This window comes from Crocodylus siamensis, chromosome 1, assembly GCF_052110815.1.
Source record: "Crocodylus siamensis isolate JL-2025a chromosome 1, ASM5211081v1, whole genome shotgun sequence".
NCBI classification, from domain to species: Eukaryota; Metazoa; Chordata; order Crocodylia; family Crocodylidae; genus Crocodylus; species Crocodylus siamensis.
In genome coordinates this window covers 406,110,495-406,126,475 of record NC_143395.1, presented here as the reverse complement: position 1 = coordinate 406,126,475, position 15,981 = coordinate 406,110,495, and positions in this window count along the sequence as shown.

The window sequence follows — 15,981 nt, the reverse complement described above, 5'->3', positions numbered from 1 at the left end:
TTTTTGCATATAACATGTCTCCAAATATAACAAGCACCCTATTTTTGGAAGGCCCCAAGAAGGAAGAAGATCTTACCTTGGAGTATGAGTAAATACCTGAGGTGTGGAGTCTCTGGGGCTATGGGCCAGATGCTGGGGTTGGGGGCTGTACGCTGGGGCTGTACGCAGGCACCAGGGCCATGGCTGAGGGGCTGTACAGCAGTGCCTGATCTGGCTGAGCTAGCAATGGGACTATGCAAGACGTCCAACTCCATGCACTGGCTCCAAAGCTGCATGTTAGGTCTGACCTGGCACAAAGTCCTGAAGCCAGCACGTGGTCCCAGACTCAGTCTGCTGGGTCCAACCCAGCACATGGCTCTGCAGCCAGTGGGCAGGTGCCAGCTGCAAGCCAACCCCACACACCCGCTTCATTTGGTGCTTGGTTGGGGATGGTGGCTCTTCATATGTCCAGAAATTTGGCAGTGTGGCTAGTAAAGGGAAGGGTGGCAGCCATGTTCATTGCCATGACTTGCAGAGCTATAGCAATGAATGATGCCACTGCTCTGACCCCCACTTCCAAATTTCCAGACCCATGGGGAGACCTTTGCCCTACATATAATGCACATCCCAATTTTCCCCAGCTGGTTTTGGGGAAAAAGGTGCGGGTTATATGTGAAAATATATGGTAGCAGCTACCACAGGGAAGCTGCCAGAGTGTGTGCATGTGGCTTCTGCTCTCTCCCTTTCCCTGGCTTCTGCCCCCCACATCTCCTGCAAGAACAATGCAGCTCCACTTTGTTAGCTTTGGCAGCAGGGTGTGTAGTGCACCCTGGGAGAGCGCAGCTGTTGAAGGGCACTGGCAGCCCAGCAAAAAGTGAAGATGTATCTATACATCTTGGCTGCCATGAGACAGCATAGGCCTTCTTTCACTGCGACAGCTAACATCACTGAGAAGAAGGGGCTTGGCTGCCACTGCTAGGCAGCTATAAGTATTGATGCGCTCACATTTTTGCTAGCAGAATCGGGAGCTCTGCCAGCAAAACTCTGCAGCACAGACAAGCCCCGGACAGTGCATCACACTGCTGTTCCTCAAGCTGGGAAAAGTAAATAGGAACCTCAGAGACTTTCCATAGAGAGGGGGTGAACCACCAAATCTGGTCAATCAGGGAAACAAGATCAGGGCTGGCTTCCAAATCAGATGCAATATCCTTTAACTACAGGGCCGGTCCAATCATTAGGTGAACTAGGCGGTCGCCTAGGGTGCCAACATTTGGGGGGCGCCAAAATTATACGCAGAACAAAATAACAGGAACATCATTCTAAATAACAGCCCTGGGTGGCTCCGGCTCCAGATCCGGCTTCGGCTCCACCTTGATCTAAGACCTTTGGTTCAGTAAGGGGAGAAAGACCTCTGGAAAGCTCTCAGAGGAAAGATCACTAGAATCGTGACTCCTGCCTTTTCAACTCTCAAACGGACTTATGACAAGAGCATCCCGCTGGCAACATCATCCTAAAAGATGAGCCCTTACTCCTATATCATCTTACAGCTTTCTTATTTTCCTCTATATTGGAAGTGTTGGGGGTGCTGAGATACACAGTTTGCCTAGGGTGCCAATTAACCTTGAGCCGGCCCTGTTTGACTATATTTAGAAAAATTTATTTAGCATAAAAAAACTCAGCAAACACAAAGGGCAGGCTAGGAGCCGTTCACCCTTATTGGTGCAGTGGAGATGCAGGATGACCAGGGGTTCATGCCTCAAGGAAGGGTGTTCTTTCTGGAGTTCCCTGGGATGTTGGGGAAAGCAGGTAGGCTGCTTTATCTGCTGTGATGATCCAGCCCAGTCTGTTCTCCGCCCCTAGCAAGCTCCATTAGATGAGGTGAAGGAAAACAGACTTTGGCTTTCATTGGGGTCAAATCCTTCAGGTGAAATCTCCCTGGGAGTTCATGCAGGGAGAAGATCTTTGTGCCCCTCCTCCCCTGTACAGAGATTACCTGGTGTAGCCCATTCCTTGTGCAGGAAGACTCTGGCGGTATTAGAGGTATTTTGGCCAATGAGCAGGAAGTGTCCTTTCTTCTGAAATGCAGTGCACAGACAGAAATCTGCAAGCCAGGAGCCCCTCACTCCCAGGGTAAGTTTAGGTTAGACAAGAATTGTTCTCAGAGAGCTCTGTAATTAAGATTAACTTGCTGCAGCCTTCACTGATAGCGCTACACCTCTCCCCAGGAAACCTAAATCACTGCTTCTCCAAACTCAGCATGGGAGCTTGAAACAGATGCTTTGTTTCAACTGCTTTTTAAATGACTGTACTCAGCAAATGACTTGGCTGCTTCCTCCGCTTCCTGTATCAAATATAATGTCTGGCTGTTGTGATGCATTAGGAAGTGCTAGAGTAGGAATGTATGATATTGCTTATCCTTTCCTGATCAGACCAGCAGGAGAGTATACATCCCCTTTGTCATATATTTCCACAAGTGACAGGAAGTGACTGTTTGCGATCTTCTCTTTGCTGATCACCATTCCCAGAATGCCAAATCCAAGTCTGACATGCAACAGTCAGACCATTTCTCTTCAGCTTGTGATAACTTTGGTTTGACAATCAACAGCAAGAAGACAGAAGTGATGCACCGGCCTGTACCAGGAAAGCCTTACGTAGAGCCTACCGTCACAGTGAATGGCCAAACACTCCGGGGAGCAGACAAGTTCACCTGTGTCAGCAGTACACTGTCACATGCAGTTAACATCGATGATGAAACCGATGCCAGGATTGCTAAAGGAAGTGTGGCTTTCAGCAGACTCTGTGCAAATGTGTGAGAGTGCAGAGGCATCAGGCAACAAACAAAACCGAAGGTGTACAAAGCCATGGTGTTGCAAATCCTGATGTTTGTATGTAAAACCTGGATGGTGTACAGATGCCATGCTATGAGCTCAACCACCTTCACATGGGCTGCTGAGGAAACTGAGGATCAAATGGCAAGAAAAGGTCCCAAATATTGAGGTTCTTACTTGGGAAAGCCTTCCAAGCATCCACACTCTGTTGAAATCACAGATGACACAGGCAGGCCATGTCAGCAGGATGCCAAAGATCCTTTGTGATGAATTAAAGGAGGGAAAGTGCTCTCATGGAGGCTGGAAGAAGTGCTTCAAGGACTCCCTCAAGTTATCCTTGAAACACTTCAACATTGACCCGAAGTCTTGGGAAGCTCTCACTCATGATCATTCCACCTGGCAAACTCTCATCCATACTGGTGCTAAGAGCAGAGAAGAACTGCTGAGGCAGGGCAGAAGTACAAACAGCATAAATCTTGCAGGAGCAGTATGTCTGCTGTTGATCAAGCAACCCAAAGTGGCATGTCTTGCTCAGTGTGCCACAGATAGTTCAAAACACAAATTGGCCTGATCAGCCATTCACGTGTTCACAGAAACTAAACCAACAAGCGATGTTTTGGCCATCTGCAACAACAACATTTCCCACAATGTACTAAATGCACACCAAACATAGAGGAAGGTGTGGTCTCTTCTCTGAAGAGGTCCTAATGTAGGTCTGCTTGACCAGACCACAGGGATGGAGGTCAGATTAACGGGCATGGGAGCTGATGCACAGAAAGAAAAGGTTGGTTTTTAGCAGTATTGAGGAAAGTAGTCAGAATTGAATGTGGTGGCTGAAAGACTAGTTGATAAAAATGCCACTAGAAGAGAGGAGGGTCAAAGCTCAGTTTTAGCCATGCTTAATTTAAGTTGGTGATATGTATAGACATAACACTGCATACGATTTCTGTTCATAAGTCCATTAGCTCCCCACACTCAGTTTTCCTTTTTTAAATGCTTGCCTTTTCCTTGGGATATCAACTCCTGAGGCATTAAAATCCACAGCAATGCTCATCACTTGTTAGTTCTGATTATTTCTCTAGCATTAACAATAATTGCATGGCTGACACCAAATTAATTTGAAAACTGTCTTGTATAAGTAAGAATCAGCTCCCACTGCTTGCTATACAGAAGAACCTTGCAGCTTTCTACAGAGCAAAAGGTGTGAAAAGTTGTCAGATCTCAGGAAGAAAATATTTATCTGGACTGGAATTCGGCCAGGACTTCAGGTGGTTTGCCACAAGCCTAGGCTTATAAAAAGCAACAGTGCATATTCATGAACACCAGTGAGGCAGGGTGTTAGTTATGTCTTGTCGGCAGAGATCCGGCTTTTCCATTTGCCACAGAAAAACACAGTAAAACGCAGATTTTCTCATTTTAAGGAGAAAAGCGTGGATTTTCTCTTTTTAAGGCAGGTTTCCCCTTGCAGGCTGGCAGAGCTCCAGCGTGTGAGAGGCGGGGAGGGGTGGGAGAAGGGCGGTCAGGCAGGGGCGCCACACGCATGCACATGCTCAGCTGGGGTGGTGCATAGGGCTTGAGGCCCAGGGCCAGGGAAGGAATATGGCTACAAGGCCCCAGGCAGGGAGCAGGGTGCAGCCACGGGTAGCTTATTCAGAGCGTGGCAGGCGGTGGGGCTGGCTCCCTGCCACTGTGTGCACACCTGGGAGGGGCACATGGGGTACATGCCCCCCAGATTTGTGTCTATGGTGGGGGTAGATACGGGCTTTTCACTGCAGGCTTGGGGCTCCCCACCCTGCTGCCCTCCCCCTGGAGCCTCTGCAGCCCAGTGGTCAGGACCCAGCACAGCAGGACAGAGCGGGGAATCTTGGTGCTGCTGCCGTGAGCGCCCCTGCCACCATGGTGAGACACCCCCTGCCCACCTGGCAGCAGCAGGGGTGACAGTGCAGAATTGTGCCCCCCGCTGTTACCAGGTGGGCAGAGGATGCCTTGCCATGGCAGTGTGGGGCTCCCTTCCCCACTCTGCCCTGCCATGCTGGGTCCTGCCTGCTAGGCCATGGAGGCCCTGGGGGAGGGTAACAGAGCAGGGAGTCCCAAGGGCACAGCTGCCAGCCTGCATCCACCTCTGCCCATGGGCTCTGCTTCAGCCATGTGGCATGTGGGGGATGGGGAGTCACGCTTCGCGCCTCACTCCAGCCGCAGCAGCTGCTGTCTCCCATGGGCAGGACCCAGAGCATGGATGCTTCTGTGGGGCCCAAGTCCTTGGCCTCATAGTTCTGGGAGCTGGGGGTCCCATCTGGGGTATGGGGGGCTGTGGGTGGGGAGTGAGGGGCACCTGCAAGCCCAGAAGGTTGTGGGTTGGGTATGAGGGGCACCAGCAGGGCTGGGGGGCTGTGGCTTAGGAGTGAGGGGCAATGGCATGGGCAGGACACCGGCATATCAGGGCTGCTCAAAGCCACAAAGCAAGGGAAGGGAGGGCGGGGGTGGGACATTATTTATATTATTGATATTGTTTATATCAATAAAACATTGTGTTCAACTGATACCTATATATATAGTGGTGTTTCATTTTAATCATGGAAAAACATGGAGTTTGGGGTTTTTTAATCAGAGAATTTGTGATTTTTAAACAGAGAAAACCAGGATCCCTGCTCATCAGAAAGGCTGTGGGGCCTTTCTTACACTAAGCAGCTTGAGCGGTGTTTCTGACAGTGAGGTAGACAACACCTGGGTGCCTAGTACCCCGTCCACCGCGTGAGAATTATAGCTGGGAGGCCCGGTCACTGCAATGCCCTTCATCTTCATTAGTTCAGCAGGAATTTGAAGCAGTATGACCTTCTGGATCATTAACATCGCTTCGTGCAGCACAATGTTTTCCATCAGAGGTCTCCACTTGAAGTGCTTACTAAAGCCAAGCCTACTGGCATGGCATCAGGAAGCACCTAATGAAACCTATGCTGGGCTATACCAGAAGTGATGATACTGGTCTCTTTTTGCCTTAAAGTCTATGAATCTCTTCTTGGTTTGAGGCAAGCATTCCAGGGAGTGACATCTTTTATTGGACTGACTGTATGTTTGGGACAGACGTAGACAAGCTTTTGGCTATCAAGAGTACCCTTCCTCAGGCCTCCTTAGTAGGAGACAGTTGACAAGCTCACATCATGAGGCAATGTGGCTGTGCAGCTTTAATGAAGTCCAGTGGCTTTCTTATTTGGATTTCACTGCTCTGGATTATGTGTGGGACCAAAGGGATGTCAAACACAAAGGGAAATAAAACTCCAGACAGGTCTGAGTAACTAAGAGCAATAGGGAATGGTGAAAGAGAATACATGCTGTCTGATGTTCACAGATCACCTAAGAAGACTCTTCAGTTTCTTTTCAATTTAATATTTTTTCCACTCATAAAAGTAAAGAGTGGCTTTTGCTGCCAGATAAGAATATCTGTTTTTCTTGTCTGTTGTTTATGAGGTGATTGACATTACAAGATGGAAAGAGAGGCAATCTTGATTTTTACAAACTAGCTATTTTGGCTTTCTTCCCCATAAGATGGACAAGAAATCATGCTACTTCTTGCAGTAAAAACAGCATGCATAACCACTTTCCAACCCTTTGTACATGGGCACTTGTTAAAACTGTTCTTGTTCCTATGGAGCATGTTCACTATGTTCTGAAGTCCATGGAAACAGCTGAACACCTTGTTTTTCAAGTCTGAACCAAAGAAAAGATGGCAAATATCAAGGGGAGCATCAGATGGAGGTGACAAGATTTTAAGGGGAAAAATAGCACTGTTGGAAGAAGAAGAACAACAGTGCTACAGAAATACAACTAATAGTATTTCCAGACTTTAAAAGAAAATAATTCTTATGCAATATTGATTTAGCTCACAAATGCTATGGGACATTCTCTTTGACTATTTTTGGCCTAATTTGCTGTGTTTTTTAAATGTAATATATTATCTAGGAAGTTAGGGCACATTCCAATAGTTATATTTGCTTTTGCTTTGATCTTCATCAAATATATAATGGTGTGCTAGCCCCTTAGCATGTAAGTAAAGCTTCTTTTTTCTCTTTAACTGGAGAAAAAAATGAGTTGTGTTATATGATATGCCATACCATCTGCACCCCCCTTTTCAAAATCCTAAGTCTGCTCATGCAAACATCCTACTGACCAATGTTCATTTAAATGGAATCTGCTCCCCATTCCCAACAATCATGCCTCCTTGCCACGACCACATGGGGCTGTGGGGCATTTGGGTAAGTAGGTAATGTCCCACTATGAGCTTTAAAATTTCCCAGGAAAGTAAGCAAGCTGTGAAAGAAACAGCTTGCTATGCTGGGAACAGAGCAAAAGGCGTTCCTAAACTTTGCTTTAGAGGGCTGGAGGGTTGAACAAATTCTTCTGCAAAGCCAGCAAGCTAAGTACCCCTCACATACCCACATTGGAATTGGAAGGCTTTATAAATCACCTGTAGCCTTTGCTGCTATGAGTGTGCAAGGCAGGGTGGGGCACTAGAAACCCACCCTTTCCCAATCCCATGGACAAATGTGCAGAGTGGCAGAATCCAGGGGCTGAAGAGTTATGTACGGAGGAAGCAGAATCTGGACTCTAATCCTGTGCAGTTTTGGGAGAACATCTTAGCTTGTTCTCCCTGTCCTCAGACCTCTGCTTTCCTCAGTGCCACTACTTTGTGTGCTTCACTTGTCCTGCTGTGTGCCAGGCAGATGCATAGGCACCTAAACATGCAGGTGGGCTCCCAGTGAGACTTACATGAGTTAGGCAACGAAACATGAGTTACTGAGTTAGGCAACGAAATCTTATTGTAACTGAGTCCTGGCTGTAGGAATTTATGCTCTTAGCTCTGAAAACATGCCGCATTTCATTGTGGTTGCTCATACAACTGGGCTTCTTTAAAAGCTATCATCTAATTCCTGAAGCTTGTAAGCAGACTGAGATCCATAGGTGAAAGGTGTGATTCCCTTGCTCTGTGCTATCATTTACACTTAGAGGAAATGATATTAAATATAATTAAATCAGAATGGTAACTTTTTAAATCCTGCTTTGCTTCGGTGCATCTAATAATACAAGTTACAAGCCAGAAGAGAGTCAGGCCCAAGGAACTGCTATTTAAATTACAGGGTACTATTATATACTAATATACTCCAAATACAGTCAAGTTACCAATAGGTTTCAGTATAACTATTAATCAAGGGAACAAAAGGACTCCTTTTGGGAATGAAGTATAGCAGAAAGCAAGCTCTGTGCCTCCCAACTCCAACTCAATACGTGATTGTAATAACAGTAGTGAGAACAGGTGAGAGCAGTGGAAACATCCACAGCAGAGGTAAGTGAGGAACCACTGATCATTCTCCTGAAGAATGACAGGCAGAAATTCTTCGTCACCGCAGGGACCTGGGGAGCAAAAGATGAGAGTGTGTCACCCACTCTGGAATTACAGAGTACTGCAAGGGACAGAAGCGTGACTGTGAAGCCTAACAGAATAGAAAATACAGCAAGCAATTTACAATAATAAGAGATAAAAACAAACACAAATATTAAGATGGGTATGAGGGGGGTATCAATCACTTGCAAATCCAGAGAACTGATTCTTCTGCTTTACTCAGCGCTGGTAAGGCAACACTTGGAATGCAGCTTCCAGTGTTGTGTCCTTCACTTCAAGGAAGATGTGGAAAAATTAGAACTCGTATAACAGAGTGACAAAAAATTATCAGAGGCCCAAAGAAACATGACTTAGAAGGAAAGGCTGAAAGAACTAGAATTATTAGGCTGGAAAAGAGAAGATGAAGGAGTGGCAGAGATTTGCTAAGTCTTCAAATACCTGAAGGATGGTTATAAAGAGAATGAAGACAGACTATTTCCTATAGCAGTGATTCTTAAGTAGGCTTCCGCAGGTCCCTGGAGTGCCTTGAGGTCTTTTTAAGGGCACTACTTTTTAAGCGTAAGTAACTAAAACCCAGGAGTTAGACCAATTCTTAAGCCCCTTGTTTAACTAGTCTCAAGCAAGGGGGAGTTTGCTAGGGAGTTTGCCTGGAAACTCTCTCACCTTCCTTTGCTGTAAACTTAGTGAGAGGAAGCAGGTAAAAAAGAAACTTTTGGGGCCAACGAGCATTGAGCAGGCCAGCTTACAGTGAGTTTGCTAGAGAATGTCTGTTTGGAGGAGGGGCAGCAAGAGAGAGGCAGTGGATTAAGAGACCAGAGAAATGGCTGGAGGATGTTGCAATGCTAGGGCCACTGCCACTACCAGCTCATCCTCTGCTTGTACCTGTGAGGTGTCCACACAGGCAGGACAGCTCACTGTCAAGGCTTCCACCCAGGTCCTGGTTTGGCACTGTGGAGACTGTGGCCTGCAGTTTCCTTTCAGTGATACCCAGATGGGGAAGTGCCTGCGATATGAGCGGTGCCTCTTGGTGGTAACCATCAGGGAACAGGTGAGTGAGCCAGAGGAGGAGGTGGTGAGGCTCTGAAGCACCCTCTGCCATGAGGACTTCATTAATGTGATGCTGAAGGAGACCTCCAGGAGCGAGGAGGAAGGACTGCCAAAGGCAGTGCTAGAGAAAGAAGAGGATGTGGAGTCACAGGAAGGTGGAATCTGGAAGCAGCAAGCAGAAGTCTTCATCTCCACTTGCAGTGGTTTGCGTGGAGAACTTACCTAGAGACCCAGCAACAGAAGAGGAGGAGCTGGGGCATGTTCCAGTGGTGGAAGGGGACAGGCTAGGCATCCTCAAGGTTGGGAGGATCAAGAGATGGAGGGATCCATTGAATAGCCTAACCTGTTGTCTCAGAAGGTCTGCTGCTTGCCTGAAACCCAGAACTGAGCTTTCACGGAAGGATTACCGAGACTTATCTGGCCCTCTGACTACTACCCTATGCTGCTCATCCATGTGGGCACCAATGATAGTGCCAGGGGAGGCCCTGAGCAGATGAAAAGTGACTATAGGGCTCTGAGTGCAAGGGTGAAGGAGGCCCGGGAGTTCAGGTGGTGTTCCTGTCGATCCTTCTGGTCAAGCAAAAGGGCCCGGGCAGGAGCGGGTACATCCTGTAGATCAATGCCTGGCTGCATAGGTGGTGTTGCCAGCAGGGCTTTAGCTTCTTCAGCCATGGGATATTGCCAAGAATAAGGATTGCTAGAAAGAGACAGGATCCACCTGGCAAAGAAAGAAAAGTACAACAGACTTGCTAACCTAGTGAGGAGAGCTTGAAACTAGGGGTGGGGACAGAGACATATGATTGCTCAGAGCTCCAGTATGAAACTGTAGATAGGCCTGTTGAAGGTCTCTGGGTTAGGATCAAAAGGGAGAGCACCAAGGGTGATGTGTTGGGTGTCTGTTATAGACCATCCTATTGATCTGCAGATGAGGAACGTCACATGTGCAGATAGGGCTGACTTTGTGTCAGGCAATAAAGTTCTTCATTGCTGGGCACTTTGAAGCTGACACTGTGTAGGAATGGAAAGCAAGAAACCAACAGCTGTGTTCCAATATGATTGTGCCTAAGGTGGCTGAGGGTTTCTTCAAACATCTGATGGAAGCACCCCAGTCACAGCTCCTAGTCCTTATGGGGGTCTTCAATCACCCTGACATCTGCTGGGAGGTCAATACAGCAGTGCCTGGGCAATTCAGAAAGCTTTGGGAGAGTGTTGGGGACAATTTCCTGGTGCAAGCGTTGGAAAGACCAACTAGGGACCATGCTCTTCTTGACCTGCTGCTCACAAACAGGGAAGAATTGGTGGGGGATGTAGAAGTGGATGGCACCTTGGGCAGCAGTGACTATGGGATGATCGAGTCCAGGATCCTAAAGAAAGGAAGGACAGAGAGCAGCAGAGTAAGAACCCTGGACTTCAGAAAAGCAGACTTCGACTCACTCAGGGAACTCATGGGCAGGATCCCCTGGGAAGCCAGACAGAGCGGGAGAGGAGTCCAGGAGAGCTAGTTGTACTTTAAAGAAACCTCACTGAGATTCAGGAACAAACCATCCTAATGTGCAGGAAGACTAGCAAGTGTCACAGAAGACCAGCTTGGCTTAACAGGGAACTCTTCAGTGAGTTAAAGCACAAAAAGGGACCTTATAAGAAGTGGAAACTTGGACAAACAACTAGGCAGGTATATATAAGTATTGCTCAGGCATGCAGGGATGAAGTCAGGAAGGCCAAAGCACAGTTGCAACTGCAGCTAGCAAGGGACATGAAGGGTAACAAGAAGGGTTTCTAAAAGTATGTTAGCAACAGGAGGAAGATGAGGGAAAGTGTTGTGGATCCTTTACTAAGAAGGAAAGGCAACATAGTAACAGAGGATGCAGAAAAGGCTGATGTGCTCAATGTTTTTTTCACCTCAGTCTTCATAGACAAGGTCAGCTCCCAGACTACTGCACTGGGCAGCACAGTTTGGGGAGGAGGTAAGCAGCCCTCAGTGGTGAAAAAACAGGTTAGGGATCTGCTGGTCTTCTGGAGTTTGACTCCTTCCCCACTGGCTCTGGTGGAACCAAGGTGCCTCCCTTACCCTGGCTGGCTTTAAGGTCAAGTTGGAAAAATAAAACTAATCTTGGCTCTGCCCACTCATAATACCAGAATAAGATCAATCAGGAAGTTGTGTAGATCTTCATAAGAGTCATTGTCCCTCATCTTGCTTTCTTGGACCAGCAGTGGAATAATTAACAGATGTTATCATGTTTAAGCTCGGGAACCAAACCTGGCCATCAAGGCTAGAGGCACACATTCAAAAAGCCAGAGCCTGACCTGATTCAACTTTTGCAGGTTAGTCTAATCTGCCTAGGCTGAACTGGTTTGTAATGGGACAAACATGCTTGCTGGACTGAGGCAATGCGCGCACATGCCTACAGTGGCTCAGGCCAGGTGCTAGAGCCAGCTCTCGCCTGCAGGGAAGCTATGCTGGGGGGACTAGCCAGAGAGGGGTTTAATTCCCTCTCCCTGTGCCACCAGCAGGGACCCGAGCTGGGTCTGCGGCACTCTCCCCTCGCTGCTGCAGCAGGGGGCACCATGGCCCCTGAGGTAGAGGGGGGCAGGGAGCAGTTACTTTTCCCCCCTACACCACTAGCAGCCGGGTGGCTCCCTGCCCAGAATAGGCCCCTGACTGTCCCCTCCACCAGAGGCTAGAGGAATAATCCTTTCCCTGCCCCCCACCAGGAGTCCTGCCTGGGCATGCCTGAGGGGTTAGAGCCCTTACTGGGGGCAGCAGCCCCTGTCACAGCTGCAAGCTTGGGCTTGGCATGGGGTGTGGAGAGGCCTAGAGCCCTGCAAGCTCCCGCAGCACTGCCACGCTCCACAGCTGCTCTGCTGACCCCACAGTGCTGCCCGCTGGGAAACTGTGATGGGCTCCTGCCTGTCGGGCACTCGCCGCTCCAGCTGCCAGGCAGAGGTGGGGGTGGGGGTAGCCCCCCCAATGCTCATTCTGTGCTGGGGCAAGCCAATGAGGGGGTTTATTCCCCCTCAAGCTTCAGCTGTGGCCCAGCTGGGCAGAACCCGTGGCCAGCAGCTAAATAAGACCCTTTCTGCTGGGAGGCCCTCTCTGCACCAGGCTTAGATCCCCAGGGCAGCCTGCTAGCAGCCCAGTGAGGGGAAGCACCTCCTGCCACTGGGCTCAGCTCCCAGTGGATTGCAGCCCTGGGGAACTACGCCCAGTGTGGGGAAGTGGAGCAGAGCGCCGGGCTGCACTCCGCTTCCCTCCACCAGGCTCAGCTCCCAGCAGCTCCCAGCCCTGCGCAACTGAGCCTGGTGGGGTTAAGTAGAGCAGAGCACCCAGCTGCGCACTGCCTCCCACCACCGGGCTCAGCTCCCAGCCCTGTGGGACTCAGCCCGGTGGTGGGAGGTTGAGTGCAGCACTGGCTTTGCCCGCTTCCCACCACTGGGCTCAGCTCCATGGGGCTGGTGGAGCTGATGGGAGCGCAGCCCGGCAGCGGGAGGCAGGTAGAGCCAGCGCTGCGTTTCCATTGGCTCCAACAGCCCCATGGATCTTCGCCTGGCAGCGGGAGGTGGAGAGAGCCAGGGCTGTGCTCCCTGCCAGGCTGCGCCACATGGGGCTGCGGAGCCGCTCAGTGTGCAGCCCTGGCTCTCCCCTGCCTCCCACCACCTGGCTGGCCACTTCAAAATTCGAAACATTTCGACTGGCCTCGTTTCATTTTGAAACTGTTTTGAGGCCCTTCATTTTGCTTCGATTTCACTGTTTCAAGCTCAACACGAGTCAAAACAGTGTTGAAATGAAAAGCTGGTGAAGCTTTGCACAGCCCTAATGGTTATCACTACTGTACTGTTGAGCATATGTTGAAATGTACTGGAATATGAAGAGGATGTATGAGCAAAGGAAAATTGAAATATGGAAATGAAGAAACCCACTAAGTAAGCACAGATATGAACTCAGGGATGTTCTAGTAAAGCTGGCATTGGAAACACTTAGATGCCCCCTATTGCCTATTTTACAGAGAATTCATTTACCAAGAATAAGGCAGTGATTTTGGTCATATTCCAATTATTACTAAACCAGTAATAACAACAGATGGCAACTGCAGACATTTACTAACACAGAGATACAAGAGGTAGCAAGTGCTTGTAACAATGGAAAGAAGCAAAATTACAGTCTAATAAGTGTATGATGCTCTTCATTAGAGAGAAATGGCATAAGACAAAGGCTAAAGGACTGGAAAAACAAGACATGTCAACTGAGGCTGCAAGGGAAAGGACAGAAAGTGCTAGTAAATATTCTGATTGATGAAGTTTGGCCTCTCCTCTTACAGAACTGCTGCTCAGTGCTCCATGCTAAAATAAAATGGGTTTTAAAATTGGGCTATGACATATCTGCAAAAATCATTTTAAAATTTGCCTTCCCTTTTTTAGAATATATACATGCCTCCAGAATATTAAACAACCCCTTAAAATTTCTGGTGCCCCTGACTCTACCAGTCCTGTTGTTCCCTGTCATACAGAGGTTTTGTGGATGAAACGTTAGTTGCTGTATCGTGCTAGGCAGAGGGCTGAGTGCTGAACAGCATGGATCAGGTCCCAGTGATCATAGGAAGGCAGAGAAGGAAGAGCTTTTTCAGCATCTTCTGTGTGCTATTTCATTTTTGTTTGTTTGCTCATGGTAGATGTGCCCTGGATGGAAGCAAAGGAGGAAAGTGTGAACAAGTAATTCTGGGTCTCTGTCTAAGTTCTTCATCACTGGTGGTAGGCATTGCCTTTCAAGCCTCTTTCCCTGATGAGGGAACTCTTACTTTAAGAGCTCTCTTTAATTTCTAATCATGTCTCACCTGAATTTGAATGGTGGCCTTCTGAATTGGTGAGCTTGCTACCCCAGTCCCAGCTCAATCTACTACTTCTCCTAGGTTTTGACTGGATCAGAGTAGCTATTTCATAAACCTTCAAGTAGTTTCCTTGTGTTTCTTAGCAGCTAAGGTTTATGCCTTGATTGTCTGCGAAGCTGAAAAATGTGAGCAACAAATTTAACCTCAGTTTTTAAACCACTGTCTAATCCTTTTAATTTATTTTGATGTTCACTGGAGTGTGAATTTCAGAGTGAGGTGCTACCACAATCCCAGTGGTTTTGTTTCTACCTTTATTTTACAAATATTGTTAGAGATAAGCCTGAACCAGAATCACCAATCTAATCACTCACTTTCCCTGTACAATTTATGGTTTGTGGGTGGCCAGACCATAACGTGTACATCCTACTACTTTTTTGAGTACAGACTAGATTAAAATACACAAGTAGCTTCTGTTCTATTTCTGGTTCTTTGAAGTGTGATTGTGGGAAGATGTTTGTTATTCAGGATTTCTTCCTTTTAAAAATTAATCAAGTAGATATACCAAAAAATCTGTTTGGACCATGAGCATATGACAGTGAAAATCTGGCCCTCTAAACTCCCTGGGGTTTTAGTCACCAAAGTTATAGTAACACAGGTAAGAAAATTTATTTAAAAATACCTTGCAGGTTTTCTGCTACTTCTTGTTGATTTGGAAGCTTCCTAGTTGTCTGCAAAGTTTTTGATAAGAAATGTGTGTAACAGAGTTAAATTAAGAGGCTATGGCATAGATGTTTGTTTACACAGTCCGGTGGGTGGCAAATTGGCTTAGCGGTCACACCCAGAGAGTGATAGTAGACGGGTTGGTATCGACCTGCAAGGACGTGGGTAGTGGGGTCCTGCAGGGTTCGGTCCTTGTACCTGTACTCTTCAATATCTTCATCCGTGACTTGGATGTGGGTGTGAAGTGTACTCTGTCCAAGTGTGTGGACGATACTAAATTGTGGGGTGAAGTGCACACTCTGGAGGGTAGGGAACAATTGCAGGCAGACCTGCACAGGTTAGAAAAGTGGGCAGTACACAACAGGATGCAGTACAACAGGGACAAGTGCAGAGTCCTGCACCTAGGGTGCAAAAATATCCAGCACACCTACTGGCTGGGAAGTGACCCTCTCAGCAATGCAGAAGCAGAAAGGGATCTTGGAGTCACAGTGGACTCCAAGATGAACGACTTGTCAGTGTGACAAAATCATCAGCAAAGCTAACCGCACTTTATCATGCATCAGCAGATGCATGACAAATAGGTCCAAGGAGGTGATACTTCCCCTCTATGTGGCATTGGTCAGACTGCAGTTGGAGTACTGTGTCCAGTTTTCGGCACCGTACTTCAAGAAGGGTGTTGATAGACTCGAGAGGGTCCAGAGGAGAGACACTCATATGGTTAGGGGCTTACAGGACAAGCCCTATGAGGAGAGACTGAGGGACCTGGACCTCTTCAGCCTCTGCAAGGTAAGGCTGAGAGGTGATCTTGTGGCCACCTACGAATTCACTAGGGGGATGCAGCAAGGGATTGGAGATGCTCTGTTTACCAGGGCACCTCTTGGGGTTGGTCACAAACTGACAGAGAGCAGATTTAGGCTGGATATCAGGAAAAACTTCTTCACAGTAAGGGTGGCCAAATTTTGGCATGGGCTTCCAAGGGAGGTGGTGCTCCCCTCTATCTTGGGGGTCTTTAAGAGAAGGCTGGAGAGGCATCTGACCCCAGCACTCTTTCCTGCCTAGGCAGGGGTCGGACCCGATGATCTGTTGAGGTCCCTTCCGACCCTAGCATCTATGAATCACTAATGACTCTAATAGGTACAATAGCTCCTGCTGTTTTATCATCTGCCACATCATTACTTCTTTTGAAACG